The sequence below is a fragment of the Eubalaena glacialis genome, chromosome 6 (genome assembly GCF_028564815.1).
Source record: "Eubalaena glacialis isolate mEubGla1 chromosome 6, mEubGla1.1.hap2.+ XY, whole genome shotgun sequence".
Lineage (NCBI taxonomy): Eukaryota > Metazoa > Chordata > Mammalia > Artiodactyla > Balaenidae > Eubalaena > Eubalaena glacialis.
The window spans coordinates 114,012,728-114,027,596 of NC_083721.1; the positions used below are offsets into that span (position 1 = coordinate 114,012,728).

The 14,869-nt window shown below is 43.2% G+C and overlaps 1 pseudogene; it reads right to left on the reverse strand.

The window, feature by feature from the left end:
* Window positions 1-2,517: 2,517 nt before the first annotated feature.
* On the reverse strand, window positions 2,518-12,309 carry LOC133093029 (tropomyosin alpha-3 chain-like; annotated as a pseudogene).
* Window positions 12,310-14,869: the final 2,560 nt, after the last annotated feature.

The following is a 14,869-nucleotide window of genomic DNA, read 5'->3' on the forward strand; positions in this document are numbered from 1 at the left end:
ACTCTTATCTTTGTTGCTCTATAGGTAAGGGTTTTTTCCTTCCAGCTTCTTGCAAGATTTTTCCTTTAGCTTTGATTTTCTGAAGTTTCAATACCAATCTGTAGTGGTTTTGCTGGCATTTATCCTGCTTGGTGTTCTCTGAGCTTCCTGGATCTGTGGTTTCGTGTCTGACATTTAATCTGGGGAAATTCTCAGACATTGTTGTTACAGATAGTTCTTCTGTTCCTTTCTCTCTTTTCCTTCTATTTCCATTATGTGTATGTTATACCTTTTATAGTTGTCCTACATTTTTTGGATATTCTGTACTATTTTTTGTAATTCGTCATTCTCTTTGCTTTCCAGTTTTGGAAGTTCCCATTGTCATATCATCAAGTTCAGAGATTATTTCCTCTGCTGTATCGATTCTCCTAATGAGCCCATCAAACGTCTTTATTGATCCCTAGTATTTCTTTCTGATACTTTCTTAGAATTTCCATCTCTCTACTTCATGTTCTTACATGTCCTGTTTTTGCATGTTGTCTACATTTACCATCAAGGTCCTTAGCATATTAATCACAGTTTTTTTCAAATTACTGTTGTGATAATTCCAACATTCCTACCATATCTGACTCTGGTTCTGATGATTGTCATGCCTCTTCAAACAGTATTTTTTGCCTTTTAGTATGCCTTGTAATTTTTGGTTGAAAGGTGGATGTGATGTACCAGGAATTGAAGTATGTAAGTCTTTAGTGTTGTGGTGGTAACATGTGGAGGAGGAGTGGGCAGCATTCGAAAGTCCTGTGATTAGGTCTCCCTTTTTTCATGAGTCTGTGTGCCTGGACTGTGAAGTTCACCAGTACTTCTAAGTATTCCACCCCCACCCCCCGCTTAGGTGGTACAGGATGGTTAGATGGGGCTGGAGTTGGGTGTTTCCCTTCCCTCAAGTTGGTCAGGCTCTGATAAAACCCCAGCAGGTTAAGTTTTGGTAAAATAGTTTCTCCTGGGGGTGGGGGTGGGGGGGCGGTGGTTGTTGAGAAGACAGAATCCTCTAGCATATTTCAAAATGGTTTCTTTTCCTTTTTCCCCTGCTGGAAGGTTGAGGGGATTTTCCTCCAGTATTGACTGTGAGGACCTGTGAGGTGAAACTCACAGAAGTGTGAGCAATGCTCCCCCCATCCCGTCCCGCCCCATCACTGGTTCCTCCTGTAGTTTTTAAGTCTCAGACTTGTCCACACTGAGCCTCCATCATCAATTCATCAATTACAGTTCAGATTTTCCTGCCCTGGCACTGGTTCCCATGGAGATGTCTGTTCATGGATTTCTGCAATGGTAAGTTGTGGTTTTCTGTGTTCACCTGTGTGTCTCTCCAATTTGGGGGGCAGCAGTTCGCCTTGTGACCTCACTTCTCTGACAGATCTTAGAAGAGATTGTTGATTTTTCGGTTTGCTTAGATTTTTCCTTGTTGGGAAGGAATGGTGACTTCTAAGCTCTTTACGTGTTGGACTGGAAACTGAGAGTCCTGAATCACCCACTTTTTAAAAAAATTAAAATAGCTGACATCTTAGCTCAGGATCACACAAAAATACCTACATCAAAGTTTGACATGCTAACGTTTTATTGGGGGTAGGGTGGGGTGGCTGCATTCCCAGGGAAGCAAGAATGAGAGTCAAAGGGAATTGAGGCAGAAAAAGGAGAGAAAATTCAAAGGGATGAGTTACTGAGATGGCCAAAACTTCACAACACCATGAACGAGATGCCTAGATTTGCAGGATGTCTCCAGAGAAGCCAAATGGAAAGACTGCATCTCAGAGCAGTCCACTGTAGAGAAGGAAGGGTGCAAATTTTATCTCCTGTTGTCCTTCCTACCTACTTTCTTTCAGTGCTGAAATCCACTCTATGAGGCATTAACTTCCTATGTGTCCAGGTTGTATTATGCAGACCCTCCAGGCAGCCACTGGGGCAACAAGAGCCTCTGGCCTGCAATGGGACAGTCTCCACGTGCCAGTTGGGGCTATGTGTGGGGACCATCAGTGCACGATGACAGTGGCAGTGGCTGGGACTTAACCACTGTAGGGATATTTTGAATAGCTAGAAGACTTGCAGATGGTTGATGCCTGGGTGGAATGGGCAGCAGGGATGAGTGTATCCTGGGTGATACATAAGCTGGGCCTCCTATACTACATCCCTTGAACCAATCAGATTTACTTGCATCCTGTTATAATACCCTAGATCTTGTATGAGAACAAGATATACTTCCTGTACTTCATTAAGAAGGAAGATGCAAGGCCAGTCCTTCCAAGTATCAGTCAGTTTCCATTTCTCAACAAGACTTAAAGAGGATTAACAAACCAAGCTACAATTGTCACTGCTGCAGCTGGTCCCAGGATCATAGCTGATATTCATCAGTTACCTCGTTTGTCACCCATTCTAGTTTCTCTCACCTTCAGTCGACATTTCAGCTGCTGTAGGTTGCTTGCCTGGTAGGTTGACCCAGTCCTTCATCCCTGATAGATTTGAACCCTCAGTTGTTTTCCTTTGTCAGGCAATAGTTGCTTTGAGTGTCCATTTACAACTATTCATGGCCAGAGAATCACCAAGAGGTGCCTCAGTGAGTCCTACAATCCAGATGTACTTGTTTTTGCCCCCATTGTGTAGCAACAACCCCACCTTCTCATGACAATCAGGGTCAACTAAACCAGTCAGTAGAGTAGTTCTTTTCTTGCTTATCCACTGGCATGAGGAGTTCAAAGTAGTTCAATTTCCAGTTCAGTGAGACTTAATGTTGTTTCTAGGAAGCAATGCTCCCTTGGGAATCAGGATCTCTAACGCAGCAGGTATAAGGTTGTAGGAACAGATAGCACAAATTCTGCAAGTGGGTCGTTAAAAGCGGTAGAAGATAGGCTGATTCTTGGTTCCTAGAGTCCCTGCTTTTGTTTTTTTTTTTTTTTTTTATTAGGGGGGAGGGACTGGTTCTTTATTTCAAAAAGACATTTATCAATTTTCAGTACCAAAACAGTTACACTATTGGTTTTTCTTTCTCCCATCTGGCCCCCAAAGAGACCACACCAAAGGAGAGTACATTTTAAGTCAATTAAGCTGCAGGATGCACACCTAACGAACCTCACTGAAACCTCACCAAAAAGGGGGGATTGGGTGGGGAAAGAAACTTTAAAAGATCAGCACACTGCCAGCCCACAGACTAGAGAGCTCTCACAGCCAGATGGGGTGACCAGTGTGCCCCGAAAGAAGCAAAGTTTCAAAATAGTATAAAACTTAAAAACAGCTTTGTACATAAGCTATTTAAGATTTCTCCAGCGCTAACTGATACAAAGCACAATGAGATGGCACTGTTAGAGACAGCAGCTTCAGACCCAGGAAAGGGTGCTGAGATGAGTTTCAGATGGCTAAATCAGTGGCAAAACATAATTTTCTTTCAAGGAGGCGGGAGAGCAAATAAGTGGTCACCTCAATATAAGGGGCACATGATCCATTCTGTGAGCGGTTGGGAATGGGGTAGAGCTGGGACAAGGATTTGGTCTCATACAGAGGTCTCGCCATTTTTAAATTTTATTTATTTATTTATGTATTTATGGCTGCGTTGGGTCTTCGTTGCTGCACGTGGGCTTTCTCTAGTTGCGGCGAGTGGGGGTTACTCTTCATTGCGCTGCGCAGGCTTCTCTTTGCGGTGGCTTCTCTTGTGGAGCACGGGCTCTAGGCGCACGGGTTTCAGTAGTTGTGGCACGTGGGCTCAGGAGTTGTGGCTTGTGGGCTCTAGAGCACAGGCTCAGTAGTTGTGGCACACAGGCTTAGTTGCTCCACGGCATGTGGGATATTCCCGAACCAGGGCTCAAACCCATGTCCCCTGCATTGGCAGGCAGATTCTTAACCACTGTGTCATCAGGGAAGTCCTTGCCACCAAACAAATTTTGTTTGGTCACTTCTGATGAAAAAAAAAAGTTGCCCAAAGATACCATTTTCAGCTGAGAACCTGAACAGCACTTTTTTTTTTTGCTAACTCCTCCTGGAATCACCTCTCTGGTTTGGTGGGTACTTTTTACAGAGCAACGAGGTTTCCCAAAATGGAGCCTTTCTCTGGGCTGTTTGGCTCTCAGGAAGGCAGGCCCATACCTTTTCCCCTCCTCTACGGAGAGGGCAATGTGCATTAAGGTGAAAAGTTACCTTCCAAAAGTGAGACCAGGATTAGACTGCTGCTTCAGAACTACGGAATTATCTGGAGTGTTTTACCAATGGCTGCTACATCAACAACAGAAAAGGTAATTACAAAATGTGTCCATCACAGCATGCTTTTAAAGACACTTGGCATTGTGCTCACGTTCCCTTAAACATTGTTCCCAAAGATGCTCAGCCTCTGGTCCAACTGGAATCTCTGGGGAGAGGCAGAGGCAGTCTGGCGAAGAGGACCCAGGGGAGGGGGTGGGAGAGGTGGCGAAAGGAGAAAGCAGCCTTCCAGTTAAAGATCAGCTGTCAGGGTGAGAGAGTGTCATGGACATATATACACTACCAAATGTAAAATAGATAGCTAGTGGGAAGCAGCCACATAGCACAGGGAGATCAGCTCGGTGCTTTGTGACCACCTAGAGGGGTGGGATAGGAAGGGTGGGAGGGAGGGAGATGCAAGAGGGAAGAGATATGGGAACATATGTATATGTATAACTGATTCACTTTATTATAAAGCAGAAACTAACACACCATTGTAAAGCAATTGTACTTCAATAAAGATGTTTAAAAAAAAAAAAAAAAAGATCAGCTGTCAGCTTAACGGTCAGCTTCGGGCAGGCTGGCCTCAGCGGAGTCGGGGTCAGAGGGAGGAGCAGCGCGGGGCGGGACTGGGGTGCCTGCATCTCATCCAGGTCAAGCAGGGTCTGGTGCAGCATCCTTTGTGTACAGAGGTGCTCCTCTTTGGTGCATTTCAGTTTACCTTCCAAATCATCAACTGTCTTTTCCAGCTTGGCTACCGATCTCTCAGCAAACTCAGCATGAGTCTCTGTCTCCTTATCAGTAAGAATCTATCTCTTTCTCATATTTGTCTTCTTTTTGAGAGTACTTTGCTTCAGCAGCACTCAGACACTCAGGTTCTGGTCCATCAATCTGATCTGCTCATCCACCTCTCGGCAACAGGACTCTGCCAGCTCAGCTCGCTCCTCTGTGCGTTCCAAGTCTCCCTCAATAATCACCAGCCAAAGAGCCACCTCTTCGTACCTCCTATCTGCCTCTTCTGCAATGTGCTTAGCTTCTTCGAGTTGGATTTCCTGGAGCTCCATTTTTTCTTCCTCTTTTAAGGCTCGGTTTTCAGTAACCTTAATGGCTCTCTCGCTGTCATCAGCAGCTTTCTCGGCTTCCTCCAGCTTTTGCAGGGCAGTGGCCAGGCGCTCTTGAGTGTGGTCCAGCTCCTCTTCAACCAGCTGGATCCTACGGCTCAAGGAGGCCGCCTCAGCCTGTTCCCAGGCCGCCTTTCTCCCTCCACTTCCGCGGGAGGCGCTCGGCCCTCTCCTCCGCGTCACCGGCCTGCTGCTGCAGAACAAGGGTCTCGCGCTTCACCACCTCGATGGTGACCCCCGCCGTGGTGCCCACGCGGCCCCTGCTCGCCTTCGGGTTCCTACCTCCTCTGCCCGGAGCTGCAGCCGCTTCTCACCCCCACTTCCCCTGGAGCCCCTGCTTTTGGATTCGTGTACAGGATCTGAACATGCCACCATGGCCACTTTGTTCATTAGCCCATTGTGCAAGCAGTGAACTGAGCAAGGAGAGAAGCTGACTGACACCCAGAAAATAGGTCATTCTATCTCCCTGGTTATTAGGAGTCTCTTTGTGGCATAATGTGGCAGTGATCCATTTCTATAGGACCCAATATAGCATACTACCAAACTGTCTTTGACTTGAGTTCAAGGTCTTTCTTTCTCCCTCAGTTGGAATAGGTGTGGGCTGAGAGAGTTGCATCAGTGCAGCAGAGGCAGGCGATATGGAGGTCTAGGCCAACAAGTCGTATTTTTTTTGCATCTTCTGGAGTACCTGAGTCTCCCTAAACCTACCATTTCTTTCATGCAATAGTTTGCTTCTTTGCCTCTCAACCTTCTTCTGGGCGTTTCTGTTAACACTAAGCTCATGACGGGCAGCTCCAATTGCACAGTTACTTGGTGTACCATTGTCAGGCTCTCAGGCTTTACTTCAGAGTGTACGGCCCGTCATGTTCCAGACCACTGAACCCCTAAAAATTTCACTGAAGTTGCAGACCCCTTGATCATCAAGGACTTACTGCCTACCCTCTGACACATATGTGTTTTAATAGGGCATTTGAATTACTTGACCTGTTCTCCTTATTAGGTCCAAATAGTGAAATGTCAATCAGTGCAGAAGGCTAACATGATGCACGGCGGAACAGCAAGATGATGGAGATCGCTATAGAATAGAACATGACAGACAGCAGAAAATTAACACAGACCTAGAGCAAGATAGTGAAGACTTCCTGCTGTCCTTGAAACGTGAAGATGGGCTGCTTTTGATCCTCTCTATTGATGAGAATCAGGAATAAAGCATTCAGCAAAACAGTAGTCACAAATGAAGTGCCAGAGATTGAATTGATCTGCTCCCATAAAATTCATATCTAGCACAGAAACTATAATTGGGGATACTATTTTAAGTTTATAGTAGTCCACTGGCACCCACCATGATCCACATGATTTTTTTGCAGAGGCCAGGTAGGTGAAATGACTAGGTATATTATGGGAATCACCATCCCTGAATCTTTTAAGTCTTTTTTGGTACTAATTTCCGCAATTTGTCTGGCAGGTGATATTGCTTCTGATGTACTGTCTTGGCCTGGAGTGAAGGTGCCTTGCACCTTTTTTAATCATAATGTTCCTTAATTCATAGGTCAGGAAACCAAGGGCAAACTTCTAAGTATATCTATCCCATTAGGCATTCAGAGACTAGAGATACAGCAACAGAGTGGGTCCTTGGATCTATTGGATCCATTGTGAGATGACCTTGAACACAAACACCATTTACAATCTGGTATCTATAAGGCTCCCTTTTAACTGGAGGACCATGGTGGTGTTTGGGGTTCTCTAATATTGTTGTCAGCTGTGATCTCATTCTAACTATCCTCAAGACATCTGGGGACTTCCCTGGTGGTCCAGTGGTTAAGACTCTGCACTTCCACTGCAGAGGGCACAGGTTTGATCCCTGGTTGAGGAACTAAGATCCCGCATGCCTCGTGGTGCAGCAAAAAAAAAAAAAAAAAAAAAAAATCTGGGTATTCCCTTTTCTTCAGCACACAATTACTCTGGCAAATTTGAGGAAAGGTTAGAGAGATACTTGCCATGCTGTGGTGGCATTGTGGGGACCCAATATTCCCTTTAATCAATGGGCTCTGGCTCTGTGAACTGGCTTGGATCTAGTAACTGGAAATTTCAGTTTTCCATCAGTGTCTGACATCAGCCTTATGATCATCAGTTTTGAATTCTTTTTGGTTGTACAAATCAAGCAAAAGCTGTGTCAATGGTCTTTAAACTTTAGCATGTATCCAAATCACCTAGGGGATTAGTTAAAACATAGATTGTTGGGCCACATCCCCAGAATTTTTACATTAGTAGGCCTGGAGTGGGGTTTGAGAATTTTCGTTTCAAAGAAGTTCCTAGGTGATGCTAAAGCTGCTGATCTTAGGACAACACTTGGACAACCAATGCTCTTAGATGGTGGTTTGTCTATGTTACCTTTGGGAAAACCATCATCAATTTGAGGTAATGATCACTTTGGGCCAAGGCACTTTGATTGCCGTTCTGACCATACTACTCAGTTTAGTAATTATATCCCCCCTGGCTTCTGCCTTTCCAGAATCCCAATATCTCCATTGATATAAAGTCCAGTGCTATGCCAGGATCTTCCACTGTCAACCCTGGCCTGAAGAAGACAACCAACAGTGAGTTTCTCAGTGATTTTGGCTCTCCCATCATGGGTACATTTCTTAGCGAAGGGAGTGTCCCCTCTTGGAGAATACACTCAGGTAGTGGGTTTGCATATCTTCATTCTAATATTCTCTTTTTCCTGAGCCTTCTCACCCCTCTCTCATTACTCTGCCAAGTAAGTTCCAACAAATCCACCTCAACTAACTGAGCCATTGTGAATCCAGGCTTTATGGCATCATCCCAGCTAACTATTAGGAGTAAACACTGAATTTTATTAGGACATTATTAAGACTTGCTAGACACTAAATTCCAACTTATGGATGAGTTGCCCATTTCAACAAATTTCTCCTGCTTAGTTTAAAATTCCATTTCCACTTGAGGGTCCAACACCCTCAAGATCTACCCCCACAGATGTTCCTCTGGTTCTTGCTTGATGTGTTCATGATCTGGACTTACTACCTACCTTCAAGCCATCTATGGCTTTCACAGAATGCCTTAAAATGACAGTTAGCTGCCCCGAACCTATCAAGGATTTCAATGCCATCATAAGTAGCCAACTGCTGCAAAAGTACTATAATTATCATTACCCCCATTGATCAGTTGCAGTGGCAACTTGATATCCCTAAACTTACCCTAAGTAGGGTAAGAAACTACAAGGAGGAGTATTGGCAAGCTGGCTATGACTTCAGAATAAACATGGCTGGTTGCCCAGCCTCGTGGGACATTTCCAGAGAGGCCAAATAAAACGACTGCATTTCAGAACAATCCATTAGGGGAAGGAAAGACAGGTAAATATCTGCTGACTCCTTTCTATCTCTTGCCTTTCATTGTTGAATTCTGCCTCCTTAGGATGTTAACTTTCTCACCTTTCCAGCTATGTTACACAGCCTTTCCCAGCTCCCCAGGGGAAGCCAGAGCCTCTGTGGATCCCATCTGGTGAGTGTTCAGATGTTCAGATATGATGATCTCTCCTTGTCAGTTGAAGCTGTGCATGGAAACTTCCTAGTCCGTGGTGGTGGCAGTGGCTATAGTAGTGGGGATGTAAAACTGTGGATCAGGTGTGATCCATTGCTGGGGCTGCAACACAAGGGAGACAACCATGGTAGGGGTGTTGGCAGGGCCGAAAAGGGATGGTGTATAAATTGGTTTCTGCTCAGCCAGTTAGTATATTTGTCAGGTCATTTGAACACCTATCAAAGGTCTACTGAGAAGCAGTTTCAATACTGAGACCTAGAAATTAAAAAGAAAAAAGGATTTAGCCAAATTCCTTGAACTTATGACGTTTACAAAATATTTTGTGAAACATACATATAAATAGATAATGTGTTAAATGTAGTGGTACATGCAAACATGGGGTAAGCAAGGAGCACAGAAAGGGGCAGCTAGTTCAGTTTGGCGGGACTGGTCAGAGAAAATTTCTCGGAGGCAGGACCAGCTTCATGGGCATACAACCAGTATCTCAGGGCCTCACGCTCACAAGTGCTCATGCTTGGGGTTTAATGCTCTGTGGTCCCCTTTCGAAATTCTTAATATTGTAGCTTTATCCTTGAAATGTGTGTTTCGTAGGTGCAGTTCAATGGGACAATGGGCATGTACCCGGGGCTTGGAGCCCCAGCTCAGTGCAGTCCCACCTTCCTCTGCTTCCCTGTCTCCCCAGGAGGGGTTCTCAGCAGCCCATCCTCAGCCACTGGAGCCATGGGGCAGTGAAACTTGCAGGGGGAGGCCCGCATACTGCCATCACCCTCCATCCCAGGCAGAGACCAGGCACAGGAGCAAGGATGGTCAAGGCCAGGCTTGTGCCCCGCAGTGTCTTGGGGTGGGGCAAGGTGGCAGTTGTCCTTGCCCTGCGCTGGCAGATCCACAGGCTCATTGTCTAGGCAACTCATGAGGGCCTCTCTCTCACCTTCAATTCAGGTACCAAGAGTGTCCCGTGCAGAGGCTACAGTCCCTTGGCTTGGGGTGACCAAACATGTGACGAGTAGATTGATTTCATCCACATTTTCATTTTGCATGGGGCCCAGAAAATTATGTGATCAGCCCTGCCTGGAGGTGATGATGCTGGAACTGATTCTTGAAAGATAAATAGGAATTTTCCTGGTGAAAGGGATGAGGAAGGGGCTGAAAGAGTCTCCTAAAAAGGGGGAATAACATAAACAAGTGTGAAGCATAAAATTATACCACACATAAATATTACATAAAGCATGAAATGCTTTTTTTTTTTTCTGTTTTGAACACGTTGGTGGATGGTGTTCCATTTCCTGAGATGGGGAGGAGAAGGTATGGGTAGGTCAGGGGAGAGTTCCCTTTTGGCCATGTTAATTTGAGTTTTCTATTAGACATCTATTTGGAGAAGTCACGGTGACAGTGTCTGGAGTGCCAGGCAGAGGTCAGAGCTGGATATAAGTTTGGGAATCTCTGGCACAGGTGGCTGAAAGCCACAGGATCAGGTGAGGTTGCCCAGGTAGAGAATGTAGATAGAGCAGAGAAGTGGATCTGGGACATCCTTATTTTAGATGATGAGGAGAAGAGGGGGACCCAGAAAAGGAGATGAGGAGCATCCAGTACAGAAGGAAGACACTTGGGAGAGTGTCACTGAAGATGATGAAAGTGTTTTAAGAAGGAGGTCTGCACCTAATTTGAAAGCTTGAGGTAAATATTGGAAGGCCAAGATATTTCATACAAAAATGTTTTCAGGCTTTCTTCAACAATACGGAGGTCTGACCACACAGGGCCCACATTCTGCTTGGCAAAAGCCAGCTGCCAGGAGACAGAGCCTGTACTCATCAGTGCACGCGTGCTGTCCATCCTCCCATCCTCCCATCCTCCCACACACTGCCTCTTGTCTCCCTCTTAGGGCTTGTCAGTCCACATTTATCATCATGCTTACATTACTGAAAGTCCCACAGGAGAGAACTACTTCTCTGTGCGTCTCTCCATCAAAGCCAGGAAAACAAAAGATAGCCCAAAAGAGCTGTGTGTTTTAAAAGCAACATTGGAGAGGGCATATTTCTTTGTGGAAGTGATGACTAGTCTATGTGTTTAATAAGGAAGCAAAGCCTCTTCAAAAGAAACAGCTCTGCCTGTTTTACTCGATTTATAATCCATTACCTCCTTGTCTTCTGTAGGCTTTTGAGTTGACCCTACTCTAAATTCATTTGCAAATTTTGTTTCCAGAACAAATATTTCTCAAATGTTTTCATCATGTTATTTTTCCTAGTCAGTTACCGCAGTGAGTCCTGACTGTTGGTGTCCAGATTTTCTGAACACAGGATATATGAACTGATTGAGGATGTTTTCCAAATCTAAATTCACACTTAGGAGCATTTGTCCACTGTCCTCTGCTGACTGTCCTCCCAGCTGCCACTTTGGAGTCAAGTGGTAGGTGTGACAAGGCCTGACATCACCAGTTCAAATTCTACCCAAAAGACCATTTTCTAATCAACAAGGCAGTGTCTGTATGGCAGGAGCAGTTCACTCTGGTCCCTTCAAGAGCCCTGGCCAGTAGGGGACTACAGCCAGCCTCAGTGCTGGCGTGAGGGGTGTGGGCTCTACATCCTATCGTCTGAGCCTTCTTGTCACCCCTTCCCTACCTTCAACGCTTCACCTTGCCACACATGCCCTAGTCCATCACCTCCTGGTGACAGGAAGATCCTAATCCTGGGTATTGATCATATTAAGGCATAATAGTATTACAAATTAGAAGCTTCATCTCCCAGGAGAATGGGAAAACCAGTCTGTTGAGTCAAGTCTTTTCTTGCAAATTCACGGCATGGTTAAAACTTGTGATTAAAAACTTTACTTTTGGACCAAACTGCTTGCCCTCAAATCCCATTTTTGCCATTTACATTTTACCATCATCTGTAAAATGGGAAGAATAGTAGACTAACCTCATATGTTGTGAGGATTATGTGAATTGACATGTAAAGTCCTTGATTAATAGTGGCTGGTATATAGTAAATGCTCAGATTTTTGCCGCTATACTATAATTGCCTTAAGATAATGATGATGATATACTATTAGATCTTCTTTCCGTTTAGTCACTGTGTAACTACTGGGCTGATCAGTTTCTTTCTCCCTGGAGTACAACTCCATTTTTTTTTTTTGCAGAATTTTTTGACCTTTGCACAATTCTTTATATCTACCCTTTCCTAGTTATAGAGATGATGATAAATTTCTATTCATAATTTATAGATGTATGCATACTTATTAGAAGAAATAGAAAATATTCATCTATAGAGAAATACATATTTATAATTTCTTATCAGAAATAGTAGAGGAGGGAAATCACTCATATATGTCAAAATCCTCACTTGTGTTCAGTCACATTTTTCTTAAATCTTCCAAACCCTTCTTCAATCAGTTCTTTACTCCGAATTCCTTTCAATTCATGGGTTGAATAAGTGGTCATTTTGCATTGTTCTTCAGGCTGTTTGTGACTTTTTTTTACATCTAGTTTCTTATTTCCATTTTGCTTTTCACAGTGTGACCGCGGCGTGTTTTGAACACAGTATGATTTCAGGGACCCTAATCAATATTCCGGATATTTTTTACATTTACTCCCTCAGTATATTCTCCATCTCCAGTTGCTACTTCAGTGCACGTTTGTGTAATTCACTTTAAATAATGCTTTGAACTTATTTTTTTTAACTTTTGAACTTTTCATTTTGAGATAATTTAAGACACAAAACAGTTGTAAAAATAGCACAAAGAATTCCTGCATACACTGCACCCAGCCCCCCAAAAGGTTAACATCTTACATAACCACAGTACAATGATCAGAAACAGGAAGTTAATATTGATACAGTACTACGAACTAATCTACAGTCTTATGCAACTTTTATCGATTGTCCCACTAATCACCTTTTTTTGGGGACCAGATTCCAATCAGTGATCCCACATTGCATTTAGTTGACATGGCTTCTTGGTCTCCCCCAATCTGTGAAAGTTCCTTAGCCTTTGCTTGTCCTGCATGGCCTTGACCTTTTTGAAGAGTACTGGCCAGTTATTTTGTAGAACGTCCCTCTGTTTTGGTCTGTCTGATATTTTCTCATGATTAAATTCAGGTTATGCATTGTTGCAAAAATCCCACATACCTGACCCAATGTCACTTCCAGTGGGGGGTGGAGAGGCCTCTTCCACCGGCAAAGAAGGCTCATCAGAATTTAGGCGTTCGGTGTCTCCACCTTCATCAGATTTTCCCCATATATCCCCATGGTAGCATGCAGGATCCCATTTTTTCCCCAGTCAATGCCCTCACTTTAACGGTAGACACTCTGTGAGGCTGGGAGTCTAACCTGTAATTCAGTTAATCACAGGGTGAGATTCTTTTGATTTTCAGCAATCTGGGCCCTGCAGCTACAGGAGGCAAGAGTATTCCAAGGCATGTATAGAAGCTTTCAGGTCATTTATGTGGTGTCTGAGCTGGGAAATTGAATTCATGAGCTCATCCTTTTTTTTTTTTTGTCACTTTGTCCAGCAACATTAGGAGCAACCAGCCAACCTCATTATATTGATATGTTAGATTTCCCAAAATGTTTGAAAGTATCATATACACAGTCACCCAGCATCTTGCTTCTTATAAAGGATTGATTAGGAGTATCCAATGCAGATATTTTCTGTATCTGCTTTGCCAGGTCATGCCATGGACTATAAGTGCTCTCTTTACTACTGGATGCAGAGTCATTCTGCATCTTTAAATCTAATCAGATTCGAGAGTCAATTCCAGAAGGCCAGAATCAATTCAGAAAACTCATCCTTAAAATTCTGTTCCTCTAGAACCACCCTCAGTACCAAAATATCTGTATTAGTCAGGTTTCTCAGGAGAAACAGAACCAATAGTGTGTGTATATGTGTATGTATACACACACACACACACACACACACACACAAATATAAATAGGAATTGGCTCATGTGATTATGGAGGCTGAGAAGTCCAGACCCAAGAGAGTCAATGGTATAGTTTGAGTCCAAGTCTGAGCCCGAAGGCAGGAGAAGACTGGTTTCCCAGCTTGAAGTTAGTAAGATACACAGAGCAAAAAATTCTTTCTTACTCAACCTGTTTATTCTATTCAGCCCTTCAACAGATCAGATGAAGCCCGCTCACATTGAGGAGGGCAATCTGCTACACTCATTCTACCAATTCAAATGTGAATTTCATCCAGAAACACTCTCACAAATACACCCATATATGCTGTTTAATCTAATATCTGAGCACCCCATGGCCCAGTCAAGTTGGTGCATAAAATTAACCATCACACGTTCTCAGCATATCAAATCAGGAGGCACATGATGCCACTTTGTCTCATTAGTGGTGATATTGGAGCACTTGAATAAGGCAGAGTCTTCTAAATTTCTCCACTGTAACATTACTATTTTCCTCTTTGTATTTGGCAAGTATCTTGTGAGGAGATATTTGGGAGTATGTAAATATTCTGTTTCTCATTGTACTTTCTCCTGCTAATTTTAGCATCTATTAATGATTCTTGACTGAGATAATTATTACTATTATGTTGCCAAATGATTATTTTATATTGCCATTATTCCTTCTACATTTATTAATTGGAATTCTCTCCCATTTATTTACTCAATTATATCAGTATGGACTCACAAATTTTATATATATATATATTTTATATACTAGGCTATAATCCATTACTCTTACAATTTTTCTCGTCTTGTCCTAGATTTGGGTATTAGGAGACACTTTTTTTTTTTTTTAAGGGAGATGATATTTATTTTTTTAATTTTTAATTTTAATTTTTTAATTTTTATAGGAGTATAGTTGATATACAAATTGTGTTAGTTTCAGGTGTACACTAAAGTGAATCAGTTATACATATATATATATCAACTCTTTTTTAGATTCTTTTCCCATACAGGTCATTACAGAGTATTGAGTAGAGTTCCCTGTTCTATACAGTAGGTCCTTATTAGTTATCTATTTTATATGTAGTAGTGTGTATATGTC